At 45.1% G+C, this 14,864-nt stretch overlaps 1 protein-coding gene across 16 annotated transcripts in view; it reads left to right on the top strand.

Annotated features, from left to right (window-relative positions):
- The window catches only part of LOC116952152 (teneurin-4-like), a 430,454-nt gene that overhangs the window by 87,234 nt on the left and 328,356 nt on the right, over positions 1 to 14,864 (top strand). For 14 of the 16 annotated variants that reach the window (XM_032971251.2, XM_032971247.2, XM_032971242.2 and 11 more), the window contains one exon: positions 504 to 583. The exons of the other annotated variants lie outside the window; for them this stretch is intronic. The gene's annotated coding sequence lies outside the window, so the exon portion shown is untranslated. The remainder of the gene's footprint in view (positions 1 to 503; positions 584 to 14,864) is intronic. 16 annotated transcript variants of the gene reach the window in all.

The raw sequence follows: 14,864 nt of genomic DNA, 5'->3' as shown, positions 1-14,864 counted from the left end.
TGACCATGATCAGCGCCTTGGGAAACGTGCCAAAAACGCTCCGAAGAAGAAAACGAATGAAAAACAGCTGGCGTTACACTCGGTTGCAAATGTGCATGCCGTAAAATGCTACGGCCCGGCTCGGTTATTCAAGGCACACGGCTTTGGCGAGGCCATTTACCAACATCTGATCTCAGCAGTTCTGCTGGCAGCATTTTGAATGTATTTCGAGCCATTAAACTGACAGGAGATCGATAATCTTAAAGACCAATAAATCATACACAAACACATCATCGTGCGTGGCCGTGAGATAGCCTCCTTTAATATGCATCTCGTATGCAAAGAGCGATTCTGAAATCGAACAAAAATAGGGTGGCATATGGACGTGCGAAAGGAAGATTATGATGAGCTAAGAACGATTAATTCCGTCCAGTGCTGTGGAGCAGCGTTAAAAATGTGATCGGCAATTTAAGTAAACGACAGTATGCCTAACCATTGTCCACCGCTGCTGCTGCTGTGTGCAGTGTGGAGTTGCCGCTCGATAGATCGGAGGCGGTGACTGATCGCGGTGTGAAGACTTCCATGCCCCTCGCTCGCGCCCACGGTGAGTGGAGTTCACTCTTTCTCCCACGAGCGCATCTCACTCATGCAGCCTCTCGGTCACCCGTGCTTCTCCTCGTCCGCCGCTGCTACTGCTGCTTCTTCTTCTTCTTCTTGCATTTGCCATCAAAGGTCTACATCCAAGGACACGTAACGGCTTGTGTCGCCGCTTCATCACGCTCAATTCAGACTTCTCTCCCCACCGTCCATCCGTCATGTGGGAACAGTCCTCGACAACGTGGACGTCTGCTCGATTGGCAGCAGCTCTGCAGTCTCGTGCGGTAGGGGTGGCACGCAAACCGAAGACGGTGCCAAGTCGGCGTGCCAAGGTGCCCGTAGCCACACGCCAGCCTGTGTTAAGCGTGGCCCAGAGCAATCTGGATAGCCGCTGCGCGGTGCAGTGGAGGGTGTGAGGCAGAGTCCGATCCGAGCGCCGGGCTTTCTGCCACCGTTGGTGAGCGGGTCGGTTTGATGAGCTGAGGAGAAGTTGGATGGGACGGTTACCACCGCTGCGAGCCGCGAGAGCCTTGAACTGCTACGCAAGCTGCCGAACTCGTGCATCGACTTCCATTTTGTTTATTCTTGGTTCTTTCGGTAAAGTCACCGCGTAGAAGGGAAACAATAAAATAATAAAAATATAAAACAATTGCGTTCTCACGGCGTTTCGACTGCAACACGAGCAATCGTCATCGGCCGTGAAAACCACAGCAAGACAAGTTTAAAAAAAAAAAATATTGCTGTGGTTTTCACACCTGATGATGATTGCTTGTGTTGCAGTCGAAACGCCGTGATAATTTTATTGTTTTATATTTGTATTATTTTATTGTTTCCCTTCTGCGTGACTTTACCGAAAGAACCAAGAATATGAATCCCTGCAGTCACGAAAGCTTTAAATCAAGACTGCCATTTTGTTTATTGTTATTATTATTATGCTTCCTGAATGTGCTCTTTAGGTTTATACGCTTGCTGCAGTACAGCTTTTTGAGATGCTTGGTTATTCAGATGGCATAACAATTGAATAGCAAGTTGGGCAATCGCGCTGTTGCTCAGTGCACTGCGTCACCGTGGGCGTTGGGTGGAGTGTGAGTGCTTTGAACCTGGCTATCTGAGTTCGATTCCCGGACAGGGCGAGCATCAGTGGTGAGTGATATCAGAACTGGTCCTGATTCCTTCCCCCCCCCCCCCACCTTCACCAATCTTCACTGGTCCAGTATGGTGAAGTATGGTCATACAACCCTCAAAAAGAGCTTGGAGAGGACGTCATCCAGCAGTGGATTGAAAAAGGGTAGAATATTATTGCTATGAATGCATTCAAATTATTATTAGTAGTATATTTTTCAGTGTTCTGTGGAAGGACCTGCTTTTGAACAGGCTGCTCAATCGCCAACGTTTTTGTAAAATGCGCCTAAAATGGCTTATGGAATTCAATATATTACGGCAAATGTGAGGTATATGCAAGCTTAGATTCCTGAAACAGACAGGATATTGTCGTGAAGTGAATGACATTATGCTTATTTATGAGCTGCAATGAGTGTCATGGTGAATGCGGATTTCAAACATCATAGTCTTTGTGAAAACTCGTGTGGGTTTTCACACTTTTTTTTTTATCGGTTTCTGAACAAGAGCAACTCATTCGTTTCGTCCCTTTAAGTCCCACCTCATGTTAACGTTACCTTACCCTGACGCTTTTATGATTTATCTTTTTATTTCACCACGAATAGAATTGTCAGCCATCATGGCTGCCCCCCAGAACGTTATTTTGGTGAGAATTTTATTTTGACATTTTTTAGAAAATAAATTATTGCCACACTACATGGCAGGAGTTATGAATGCATGCAAATGCACTTAATTTAGCTGACTTCAACTCGCACCAGTGTCACTTTCCCAACAGCCTGTCTCTGACATCTCTAATCCCTTCAAGCAAGAACACACTGAAACAAAGATTAATGTCTGTTTTCTTAAAAAAAAAAGATTGACGTGCTCTCGTGTTGATTGGGCCCGAGTTGCTGGCCGAAGGGTGGCGGTGTCCGTTTTCAAGTGAATTTCAAGTGAATCCGCACCTCCGATTTAGCACGGTTGGTTATGTACGGTGCGAAAGAAGTTCAACATGCATACATACATTTGCTTGCCACCGATGAACCACAGTACCTTGCTGATCTCGTCAAGCAGCATAAACCATCACGCAAACTCTGGTCATGCTTGCAGCGATATTTGGCTAGTCATTGAACATAGACGGCCACTGCATCACGCGCTTTCAGATGCACTTCTGCGGCCATCTGAAACACTCTTCCTTCCGATATGAGGAAGTCACTGGAGCTGTGTACTTTTAAATGATCTAGATTGAAAACTCATATCTTTAATACCGCTTTTTGTGATTAGTTTGTTGTCCTTCCCCCCGCACCTCCGATTATCACGGTTGACTTACGTATGGCGTGAAATTAGTTCAACATACATGCATAGAATTGTCTCTCGGCTATCCGGCGGGTTCTGAGGATGTTCTCTCGTCGTCTGCCCTCTTTAAACTCCCTCCGTCCTTTCCCGTTTTGGAATCTCTACTTTATTTCTTCTACGGTACACATCCCTGGCCCACGACCATTTCAACACCCCTCCTTCCTTCAAGTCGTGCAGCAGCATGTTTCTTTCTCTGCCTCCTTGGCCACTTTCCCAACATCCTTCGTAGAACTCCCTTTGTCGAGCTCTCCCTCTGTGAGAAATTGTCCAATTAATAAACGTTGCCTTTTGTTGAATCGTCGTTGCACACGCAGTGACGCATCACACGCAGCGTCATTACACCCACAGCATTGTCGCGAACAGCATCGCACACTTGGGCTTTACACATGACATCGTCACACGCAACATCATTGCCAGCATCCCTCTCTCCTGCAGTTCCTTCATAAAACCTTCACAAATGAGAAATTGCACAATCCACATTTTTGTTGTTGTTGCCATGTGTGGATTGTTCTAATCACATTTTGTTTCGCCAATACACCTCCTTCAGAACTTCCACGTGACTCTTTCCCCCCATTCCACACAGATGGTCCCCCGTTCAATGCCGCAACCCACATACAGTATCTCCAGGCATTCCAGTCTCCCTGTGTCGTCCTTTCACAGTGGCCCCAGGTTTCTGCCGCATACACAAAGCGACACGGCGCATACAGCCCGAGTGGTCTCACAGGTCACGGGATGGGCACTGGGGGAGAACAAAACCCAAGTCCTGGAACAGCTTCCTTGTAATTGCTTTCAATCACCATGTTCGGGGAATTGTGCGAGAAAGGGTAAATAATAAGACTCTCTTAGCCGATGGTAAAGTAAAAAAAAAATAATTCCTGTTGGCGCATGTGCCCTGGCCTATTAGTGCATGTAGCTGTCAGTGCAGTGTGTACAAGACCTTTAAAAGAAATGAGGGATGGATTTATACAAAGCGCTCATGTATGATTAATTTAACACACCGGTCAAATTCATTTGTGACAGATCGACAAAAGAATAAAGCAGCCAGGTAGTTATAGCTTTATTAATAATTTGCCATCCTAAATAATTCTGCAGATACATTATGGATTTTGTTGACTTGAGGTCAGGTGTTTTTATTAGTGTTTTGCAGAACAACAAATCTGTGCTGCCTGGTGTTATTGCATCTTTTGTGCCAAATGTTAACGCCATGTCCCCGGTAAGTATTTTAATTAACTGATCCGTAATGTATCAATACATTGCTGGATGAAAGCCTCCTCAGGCCGAACAGTTTGTGGGATTTATTTGAATGGGAATCCACGGCCACGCTGGGCAGTGCGGGTTGATGAAGGTGGAGAGGCATAAGTAACATTGAGGTACTGTAGAACATGGGATTTTACTACACCGCCCTCTGCGGCACAACGTGTAGGCCCCGTAGCAGCCTGTGACAACCTGTTTGTGTATGGTGGTCACCCGCCCAAGCAAGGCCCCAAAAGATCTGCATAGTTTTTGAGATCTGATGAGATCGGGTCCGTTTACAGTTGATTTGGGCACAGCAATAGTAGTAATAATGATCTTTATCTTATAAGTGCCTTTCATATCAAAATCTCAAAGCGCTGTACGCAAAAACTGCACGCACTAGTCTAGTGGGGTCTACGGAGGCACACACTTGAACTTGGAGGCAACACGTTTATTTCTACACCTCAATTGGGTAAATACATGAACGTAACTCTGGTTAACTAGACCACAACGGGGTAAATAGATAACTGGGTCAGTCAGTAACACACTGCCTGACCCACGATCCCGAGCGTAAAGACTGAAGACTGAAGACCGAGGATCGAAGAGACGCAGCATCGATGGGTTCCATTTCAACAGACAGCCGCGATTGCTCTCGGGACCTCCCTTTTATGCTCTCTAGCGTGGCCTCGCTCCACCTTCAGCCACGCCCCCTTCTGGTACTCACCAGAAAGTTCTCGACCGAGCACCATGTGCCCCTCATGCCCCCTTTTGGCCCCCCTCGTTACCCTGTCCTGGTCACGTGCCCTCTCGGGTTCACCCAGAGTCTCACGTCCTCACTTGTCCTCTCTCTGATCATCACCAGAATCATGCACCCTGGGGCCCGCTTTCATGCCATACCTACTCTGGTGTCAGAGAGAGGCCCAAGACGCACAGTTCCACTCTTGTGACAGTAGCTGGCGCTAAACGCGATAGTGACCCAATTTACATCACTCACAAGTATAGATAGTATACAATCGAAATACGCCCAAAGCTGATGATAATAATAACAACTACGTATGTATGTTGAACTTATTTAGCATCGTACATAGCCAACCGTGCTTATCTATGTTGCATCTACAATTTGCAACATAATTCAAATGAAGAACAAGCTACGACAAAAGGCAATAATAATTATATGAATTACAGTGTAGGTAAAAATCCATTGGCGTTGCATGTGGAGCTTGTGGGATGTGGAGATGAAAGCTTTGTGCTGGGATGTCTGGCTGGGAATAATTTTTCCCAGCTTCCCCCGGTTGAAGAGATGGCATCTCGTTTGCCGTTGGCACTATCCCCGCCGCCCCCAAGGAAAGTTCTGCTGACACTTAAAAAAAAGCAGACAGCTGACCCGTTGTTTGTCTCATCGTGCCTGCAAGCGTTCGGCTTCTTCACGAGTATGTTGGAACAGGTCCACATTGTTATCAAGACTTATGCAGCTGTGTGATAAAATTTCGTATCTATATATATTAAAAAAAGAAATAACTGCATGGCTATCATACAGCGAGACCAGCCTATGCACGTAACCACCATGTATTGTCGTTGTACTACAAATGATAAAACTTTCGCCATTGAAAAACTATGCTAAGTCAAGCCAATACTGCCGCTGTCTGTATATGTGTCAAGAGGTCGATGATGGTAGTACTGGGTTATGGTCCCATTTTAGACATCCGGAGGGTCACTGCGATGAGCCTCTGCCGAACACACAAATGGCTTCTTTATCCTCCTATCTTGAGCCATGCGGTGAAACATAACTCTCTACAGGCGAGTGCTGATGTGCCCTGCTCCATGAAGGAAGTTGGCTTCGAGGATTAAAAGGCACATTCCCTGGGTAGGTGGCCGGGTGGCTCAGAGGAAAGTGTGCCTCGGTGCCACCTCTCTGAGAACCCGAGTACAAATAAAGACGACCGCTCTGCGAATTACCCGATTCCCAAGTGTGTCGCGAGTTGATGGTCTCAGCCCAGTCACCAATGACCATATAAAAAAAAATCCAATGGATAAATTCCACATCTGATAATTAAATATATCAGTTGTGTTGTCATGCAAGACTATTGACCTCACACGGCAGAGTGGATGGGGACGCCGCGTCCCCCTAAAGGAGAAGAGAGCCACTTGAAGGATTTTTTTCTTTCCAGAGAGGCCGAGAGTGAATCATCGCTTCCGCGGGACACTCTCTCTGGACATGCGCAGGGTGCATCCATCGCTCTCCGTGTGGAATTTTCCTGAATGGAGTTTTTCATCTCGTGACGTGAAAGTGATTTGCTACAACTGAAATACCGTTGTGGAAAAGTGGCGGATTTTGTTTTTTTTAAGCAATAGCGCAAACCTGGGAACGAGAAGTGGCTGCGTTTGGTGTTGAAGGGCAGGATTTGTTGTTTCATATCACGTTTAATTTTTGGGATTTTATTTTATCATTTGAAGAATGTACTTTAATACAACGATTACGTTGCTAGAAAGTTCCTCTGGGATGAGGAGTGAACCCAGTCACCTAATTTATATTCCCCTCTAAGACCTACATTTCTTGAGTGACATTCTAACCGGACCTGGTGGGGGTCCCTACTTGAACATCCAGTACTGACCAGAGTGGTGAAGTATGGTTTAACAATGCCCCTATGACATTCAATGTAACATCCGTTTGCACGCCATGTATTAGCTCTAGAATTACCACAGTTGTCCAAGCAACGGTCGAGCGATCAAAGGAACCATAACTGATTTAATGAGCCATTCGCAGACATGACATGTGGTAGGCCTTCATTCAGCAGTCGATGGACAAAGGCCTGTAAATTATTGTGTGCGTATTATTACTACTATTTGAAGTTACTTTACAATTCCAAACTTGATAGCCAATACCTTTTTCAAACATGTAACTCCAAGTGTCCTAAACCTGTGTGGCATGTCAACAGCATAAACTCGTGCCCCTCTGTAGCCTGTACCGAAAGGAACAATAGTCAGGCTTCAAACGACAGGTGACATTTGACGGGAGAAATATGGAGAGATGACCAAGTGTGATCCACGTAAAAAAAATCGTCCTTTCCGTATTCTTTAATGTCGGTATTGATTGCTGCACACGTGTTTGTCTATATTCATATACGTACTCTATGTATATAACGTGTGTTTGTGTATTTCGGGGAGTCGTAGTGTAATGGTTAGTGCCCTGCGCTGAAAACCCAGTGGTGACCCGAGTTCGATTTTCCACTCACGGCCAACATCAGCGATGAATATCTGAACTGGTTCTGGGCTTCTCTTAGGTCGACTCAGCCTTACAAATTAATATATGTTGCATTGTGTAAACACCAGCACTGGGGAGACAAAGGTGGTCGGGCATGGTTCTGGCTACCCAATACCCCTGGTGTGCTGCATTCCCATTAATCGGTGTTCACTTAACAACACTTTCCCTAACATTCTCTTAAGGCTATATGGGGATGTTTGTCTTTGTGTATATATATATAAATCTCTTTATCTCAAGGCACTGTGATGTGTTTTCCATCTTTGCGGGCTTACTGGATACTTGATGAGCACACGCAAGGGCTTGGGAGGGCATGGAAGCACAACATTCTATGTTCAATGAAATCGATCAGAATATAACATGCGGATTTAGAGGTATCTATTCATACACAGTATATTCACACGGGGCGTGGGAATGGGGGTCGGTGAATAGCAGCGCGTTATTTTAACGTAAAATGGAAAGGGGAAGGCATCGCTCTTTCGGCCAATTCTCCATCGGTAATGCCTCGTGAGTGCAGCGGTGATATTTCGTTAGTCTGGCCGTATGCCGCGCTCCGTGAGGGGGTTAGGACATTGCCCGCTTGTCAACTCAATGTTCCGGTGGATAGCGGGCTTGGTGATTCGTTACGCGTATATATCTGGCAGTGCTTCGTGCTCCGGCTGGTTTTTCTACCTTCGTCTGGGGGTGGGGGGGGGAACGGAAGGTCAAGATATCTTCTCATTTAGTTCCGCACGCACGTTATGTATGCCGCGAGTGTTGTTTTACGGATATGTTGGCGCCTACGTGATGACAGTGATGCAATACGCAAGTGGGCTAGCAATGTGTGTGTGCTCAAATCGGGTCACCGAGTTCGTAGCGCATTGCACTACTGCCAAAGTTCGATTCCCGCTCACGGTCATCATCGAAAACAACTACAGTGAGGGAAAAAAGTATTTGATGCCCTGCTGATTTTGTACGTTTGCCCAATGACGAAGCAATGATCAGTCTATAATTTTAATGGTAGGTTTATTTGAACAGCGAGAGAGAATAACAACAAAAAATCCAGAAAAACGCATGTCAAAAATGTTATAAATTGATTTGCATTTTAATGAGGGAAATAAGTATTTGACCCCTCTGCAAAACATGACTTAGTACTTGGTGGCAAAACTCTTGTTGGCAATCACAGAGGTCAGACGTTTCTTGTAGTTGGCCACCAGGTTTGCACACATCTCAGGAGGGATTTTGTCCCACTCCTCTTTGCAGATTTTCTCCAAGTCATTAAGGTTTTGAGGCTGACGTTTGGCAACTCGAACCTTCAGCTCCCTCCACAGATTTTCTATGGGATTAAGGTCTGGAGACTGGCTAGGCCACTCCAGGACCTTAATGTGCTTCTTCTTGAGCCATTCCTTTGTTGCGTTGGCCGTGTGTTTTGGGTCATTCTCATGCTGGAATACCCATCCACGACCCATTTTCAATGCCCTGGCTGAGGGAAGGAGGTTCTCACCCAAGATTTGACGGTACATGGTCCCGTCCATCGTCCCTTTGATGCGGTGAAGTTGTCCTGTCCCCTTCGCAGAAAAACACCCCCAAAGCATAACGTTTCCACCTCCATGTTTGACGGTGGGGATGGTGTTCTTGGGGTCATAGGCAGCATTTCCTCCTCCTCCTCCAAACAGTTGATTTGATGCCAAAGAGCTCCATTTTGGTCTCATCTGACCACAACACTTTCACCCAGTTGTCGTCTGAATCATTCAGATGTTCATTGGCAAACTTCAGACGGGCATGTATATGTGCTTTCTTGAGCAGGGGGACCTTGCGGGCGCTGCAGGATTTCAGTCCTTCACGGCGTAGTGTGTTACCAATTGTTTTCTTGGTGACTATGGTCCCAGCTGCCTTGAGATCATTGACAAGATCCTCCCGTGTAGTTCTGGGCTGATTCCTCACCGTTCTCATGATAGTTGCAACTCCACAAGGTGAGATCTTGCATGGAGCCCCAGGCCGAGGGAGATTTACAGTTCTTTTGTGTTTCTTCCATTTGCGAATAATCGCACCAACTGTTGTCACCTTCTCACCAAGCTGCTTGTCAATGGTCTTGTAGCCCATTCCAGCCTTGTGTAGGCCTACAATCTTGTCCCTGACATCCTTGGAGAGTTCTTTGGTCTTGGCCATGGTGGAGAGTTTGGAATCTGATTGATTGATTGCTTCTGTGAACATGTGTCTTTTATAGAGGTAACAAGCTGAGATTAGGAGCACTCCCTTTAAGAGTGTGCTCCTAATCTCAGCTCGTTACCTGTATAAAAGACACCTGGGAGCTAGAAATCTTTCTGATTGAGAGGGGGTCAAATACTTATTTCCCTCATTGAAATGCAAATCAATTTATAACATTTTTGACATGCGTTTTTCTGGATTTTTTTGTTGTTATTCTGTCTCTCACTGTTCAAATAAACCTAACACTAAAATTAGAGACTGATCATTTATTTGTCAATGGGAAAACGTACAAAATCAGCAGGGGATCAAATACTTTTTTCCCCTCACTGTATGGGAACAGACCCTGGGCCTCTCATTCATTTACAGCTTTCAATTTATCCCTGGTGCGGTGTGTCAACATCAGCACTGGGGAGGCCAAGTTGGTCAGGCGTGGTGCTAACCCCCCGCTCCCTCCTGGGCCATGTCAGCTTTCATATAAGGTGCTCGCAAATGACACATGCCCCAACAGTCTGTTTTTGTCTTAGATATATTTGTAGAGAAGTAGACGTGCAGTGGATAGCGCATTGCGCTCCAAACCCGGCCACCTCAGTCTTCATTCCTTGCCTCGGCGAACATAACCGGTTGTGGGCCGTCCCCTAGGTCGATTCAGCCTTAAATTAGGAACTCGTGGTGGTGCAGAGAAAGGCGGCCGGGCGTGTTTTTTTCTGGCCACACCCACCCCCTCGTGTACCGTTCCGGCCTTCATAGGTGCTCGCTAACAGCACTTGCCCTTACAGTCTGCTCAGGCTATACGGGGAATCTGTTGGTGTAGTGGTTAGCGCGCTGGCCTACGATCCTGTCAACCCGGGTTCGATTCCCGCTCACGGCCACCAACACCGGTGACGATAATCTGCTTCAAATTAGTAACCTGGTGCGGTGCGTAAAAACATCGTCACTGGGGGAGACAAAGGCGGCCGGGCGTGGTGTTGGCCACCCACCCCCCCGTGTGCCGTGCCGGCCTTCATAGGTGCTACTCGCAAACAGCACTCACCCCAACAGTCTGGTAAAAAAGGCCACCCCTGGGATCGTTGTGTTGTTCTCATGTGTTTGGCATGCACGCTTTGCCAAGGTATATGCACCGTTTTATTAATGTATTTTATTTTTAATCCACAATACAGGATTGCATTTTCAGGGTCCCTCTTTGTTTAAAATACTGTACCTAAAAACATTTTCTCGTTAATAATGCAAGCCTTCACTAACGCAATCACATTCATTTGTTTGTCTTTGACCTGAAATAAGGATGTGTGTTTTTTATAATTTATGTAAATTATGTTTACTTTTGATATTTCTCCTCTCCTATTTGATTTGCAGGGCAGAAACTATGAATAATTAATGAGAAGTCGCACAACGGTAATTTAATCTATAGGCATAAACAGATTGGCATACGGTTACATTGTAGCTCAGGAAATGGCCTTCCAGAAACTTGAATCAATTGAACCAGCATGGTAAGATGCACCTTAGCTCGGATTCAAATTCAATCAGGTAGGTAGATTACATCCTAATTGTTTTGTTTATAAGCCACGATTTCACTTCAATTATTGAACTACAGTTAAAGTGGTGCGACAAACGTCGTGGCATTGGACTTGCTTAGTAAACTTGTTCATTCCTTTTTAACCGAAGCCTGCGACCTCGTGGTTGTGGCCGCACAAAGGAACCTTTTAAGTTGAGTCATTAGTAGTGATGGTGGTCATGGTAATGTCGCTTAAAGTGGTGGTGATGATAATGATGATGGTCCTGGTGGCGGCGGTACTATTTGCTTTAAGTGGTGATGGTGATGATGCTGATGATGGTGCTCCAAATAGATTTTGAAGAGGTTGAGTGAGCTCTGCTGATTGTTTTGGCTCGAATGATAAGAGCACAGGAGAGGTCGGTTATATAGAATGCACCTTTATGCAAGCCACCGAGTCACAGATACAGCGAGTGTTTTTTTGTTGAACAACAATCGAAGGGAGAGGAGGGAGTGGGGTTGGGAGAGATATCACGGTGGAACTTAAAAGGACGGCGGCTATCAATAGTGTAAACAATGAGAGGGCAGTTATTGATAGTGTGAACAATAAGGGGCCGACCACCGTCAATACGGTGATGTACACGCGGGCGCCAATACACTGAGATGCAATCCTGCGTACACACATCACGCCCTGCGCAGACGTGATGAGTGCCCTAAGCACATGCAGAGACGGTAACTGGCTCCATTCTATCCGAGCTGTTGTTTTCGCTCCGCTAAGTGTGAAAGAAAAAGAGTTGAGTTGTTGCGGCCACTGCTGGTGAAAGGACATCCACTGGGTTGAGCTCCAGAGAGCCTCTTGAGATTGTATTTTCGACTGACTCTTCCGCACTGTGGTTATTTTATTGTGGAAGAGGTGCTAGTATCCTGCATTTTATCTCACCGCGCGCGATCGGCCGATCAGCTCCACGGCAGTGTACCCTTTTATACCGCTGTATGGCCAGAGGTGGGAGGGTAGAATTTCAGAAACCTGCACCGTTGTTTTGGTTTCCGTGTCGGGAGATTGATTCGAAACGGCGACCACTGCGTGTCGGAATCAGAATCGGCGCATGCATTTACACTGGAGGAATCTGATGAGCTATAAAGCTCTTTGTCACACATGTCCAGTCGATAGCAAGTCGAATGTGCCGACTAATACACCATGGCAGCATTTGGCCAAGTGTACCATAGAAGGAATGGCACATACTGAGGCGCGTGTTGTACACAATGCAAAATATTTGCACTTTGACTAATTATTGAGGTTGGGTGATGTAAAGTAGATCATTATTTCATGATTAATTAGGGGCACCATTTGATATTTCACAAAGAATTTTCTGAAGCCTGAATGCCTTTGGTGACCTGCCAGCTTTTCCAGTAAGCCTCGTTAATAATGCAATTGCACCGCTGGGTAATCGGCATCACATGCTATATTGGAGTCATCTAAGAAATAAAGTCCATTTAATGAGTTGGTTATGACAGTACAAAACCAATATCAGTTTCTGTCATCCTGATGTTTGTTCATGTTTTTAGTGTTTGGGGGGGGGGGTTCTTCAGATTTAAATAATTTAGATTTGGTATTTTTTTATCTTGTCTTTTTTATATTTAGATAATTTCATGTTTATCATATTTTTGTGTCTTGGGGAGGCCCATAAACAGTGATGTCACTCGACACAACGTGACACTCATTTTTGTCGGAAAAACAGCGGAAGTGACTTCATTACCAACATCATTATACGTGAAGTCACTTATATTTTCAGAAAAATGAACAAAAATTCCATGTCGTCTAAAATATGAGGCCTGATATTCCAATTGTTTTTTATTTAATCTTAAAATCAAAAGTATATCCGTAATAATGGTTGACAGAGAATATGTTTTTATATAGCCTGCAACAATACGATATTCATGTCTTGTATGCATTATTTTCTTACAAACTGTTGCATATTTTGAAAGCATTTTGAGAGTGTTTTTAAATGTGGCAGTACAGTTTCTCCGGGACTGTTTCGTGATATCTGACGGAGATGAAATAATACGTCTCCAAACAGGAATTTCCAATGGCATTGTGTTGAAATGTTTTTCAACATGGCTGGCATTTTGAGCCAATGTCTGCTGCATGATAATGTGCTTAAGCATTTACAATAATGGCGCACTCCCTGTCGTTAGCAAAGCACACGTTTTAATTGCCATGGGAAAATCGAGAGAGAGAGAGGATGAATTCTCATAATTTATTTTCATAAGTCTGTAGCCTGTTGGTCTTAACTTTTGACTGCTGCTGCTGCGTTTCCTAATAGAGCGGTGAGCTGTTACATCGTGTGGTAAAGTTTACAGGGTAGTTTACGAATGATATGTAGTCCCGTGTTATTGATGCTTTTTGGCAAGAAGTGCAATTTATTTCAAGTATGTACTGCAGTATTATTAATATATAGACTTTCTTTGTTAATCTTTTTTTATATACAGAGGTAAGAATTTCAGTTTAACACATAGGCTTACGTGACCAATATCATCCATCATAAGATGTTTTTGTGTTAGATCGCGTAAATATAAATGTATCGTTAAACCCGCCACCACCCGACACAGCCAATTAGTAAGGTTTGTCACATAAACGGAACATGCCAATTTGTTACAGTACAACACACCGGTGTATTGGAGAGATTGTAAATGTTGTGGATTTGCTCTACAACACACCAGTGTGCTGTACTTGGCATGTTCTGCTTACGTGACAAAACCTTACTAATTTGCTGCGTGGGGTGGTGGCGGGTTTAACGATACATTTATATTTATGCGATGTAACCAAAAAAAAACCTATATCATGTCAGAATTTCACCGCATCAAAGAAACTTTGGCCATTTTAAATTCAAGTTACTCTTGCGTGCAAACATGGGCGCGATATTTGTTACGTGACCAATGTATTTACGCAGATTCCTCGTGCTCTCATTTGGCCACTTGAACGAATCTGTCAGTGTAACTTACACGGCATTCGACAAAGTAATGGATTGGTTTTGCTGCCAAGTTTTAGTGCTGCAAGCTTTTAAAACAGTTGGCTAATTGGACGCATGTATTGCCGTAAGACTGTAGAAGTCGTCTGACTACCTAGAAGTGTATTAACTGTCCTTTGGACCCATGGTTCTCACATAGTTCAACAACGATATTATGTTGAGGTAATGATAAAAAAATATATATATATTGAAAGTCTCCCCCCAAAGTATTTTATTTTACTATTACAGAAAAAAGTGGACGTGTGTGTGTGGAGCAGTGGGGGAGCGGTTAGCGCGCTGCGCTACGACCCTGCTCACGGCCAACACCTGTGACAAATATTCGAACCGGTCCTGGGCCTCTCCCCGAGGTCGACTCAGCCTGAAATGAGTACCTGGTGCGGTGTGTAAACATCGCCACTGGTGGGACAAAGGCAGTCGGGCGTGGTGCTGGCCACCCACCCCATCGTGTGCCGTGCCGGCCTTCGTAGGTGCTCGCTAACAGCAACTTGCCCCAACCGTCTGTTGAAGCTACACACGGGGGGATCTTTGCCTTTAGTTTGGCGTGAAGAGTGAGTGGAGTTTAGTGGCACGAGATTTTGACATTTCAGACGGAGACCGTTGTGGCTGCTGAACCGGATGTGTTTGTTTATTTGTTTTCTCC

Source organism: Petromyzon marinus, chromosome 45 (genome assembly GCF_048934315.1).
Source record: "Petromyzon marinus isolate PM22_M1 ecotype Great Lakes invasive population chromosome 45, UKy_Petmar_22M1.pri1.0, whole genome shotgun sequence".
Classification (NCBI taxonomy): Eukaryota; Metazoa; Chordata; class Hyperoartia; order Petromyzontiformes; family Petromyzontidae; genus Petromyzon; species Petromyzon marinus.
The sequence above is the reverse complement of the archived record's forward strand: the minus strand, read 5'-3'. Positions and strand labels throughout refer to the sequence as shown.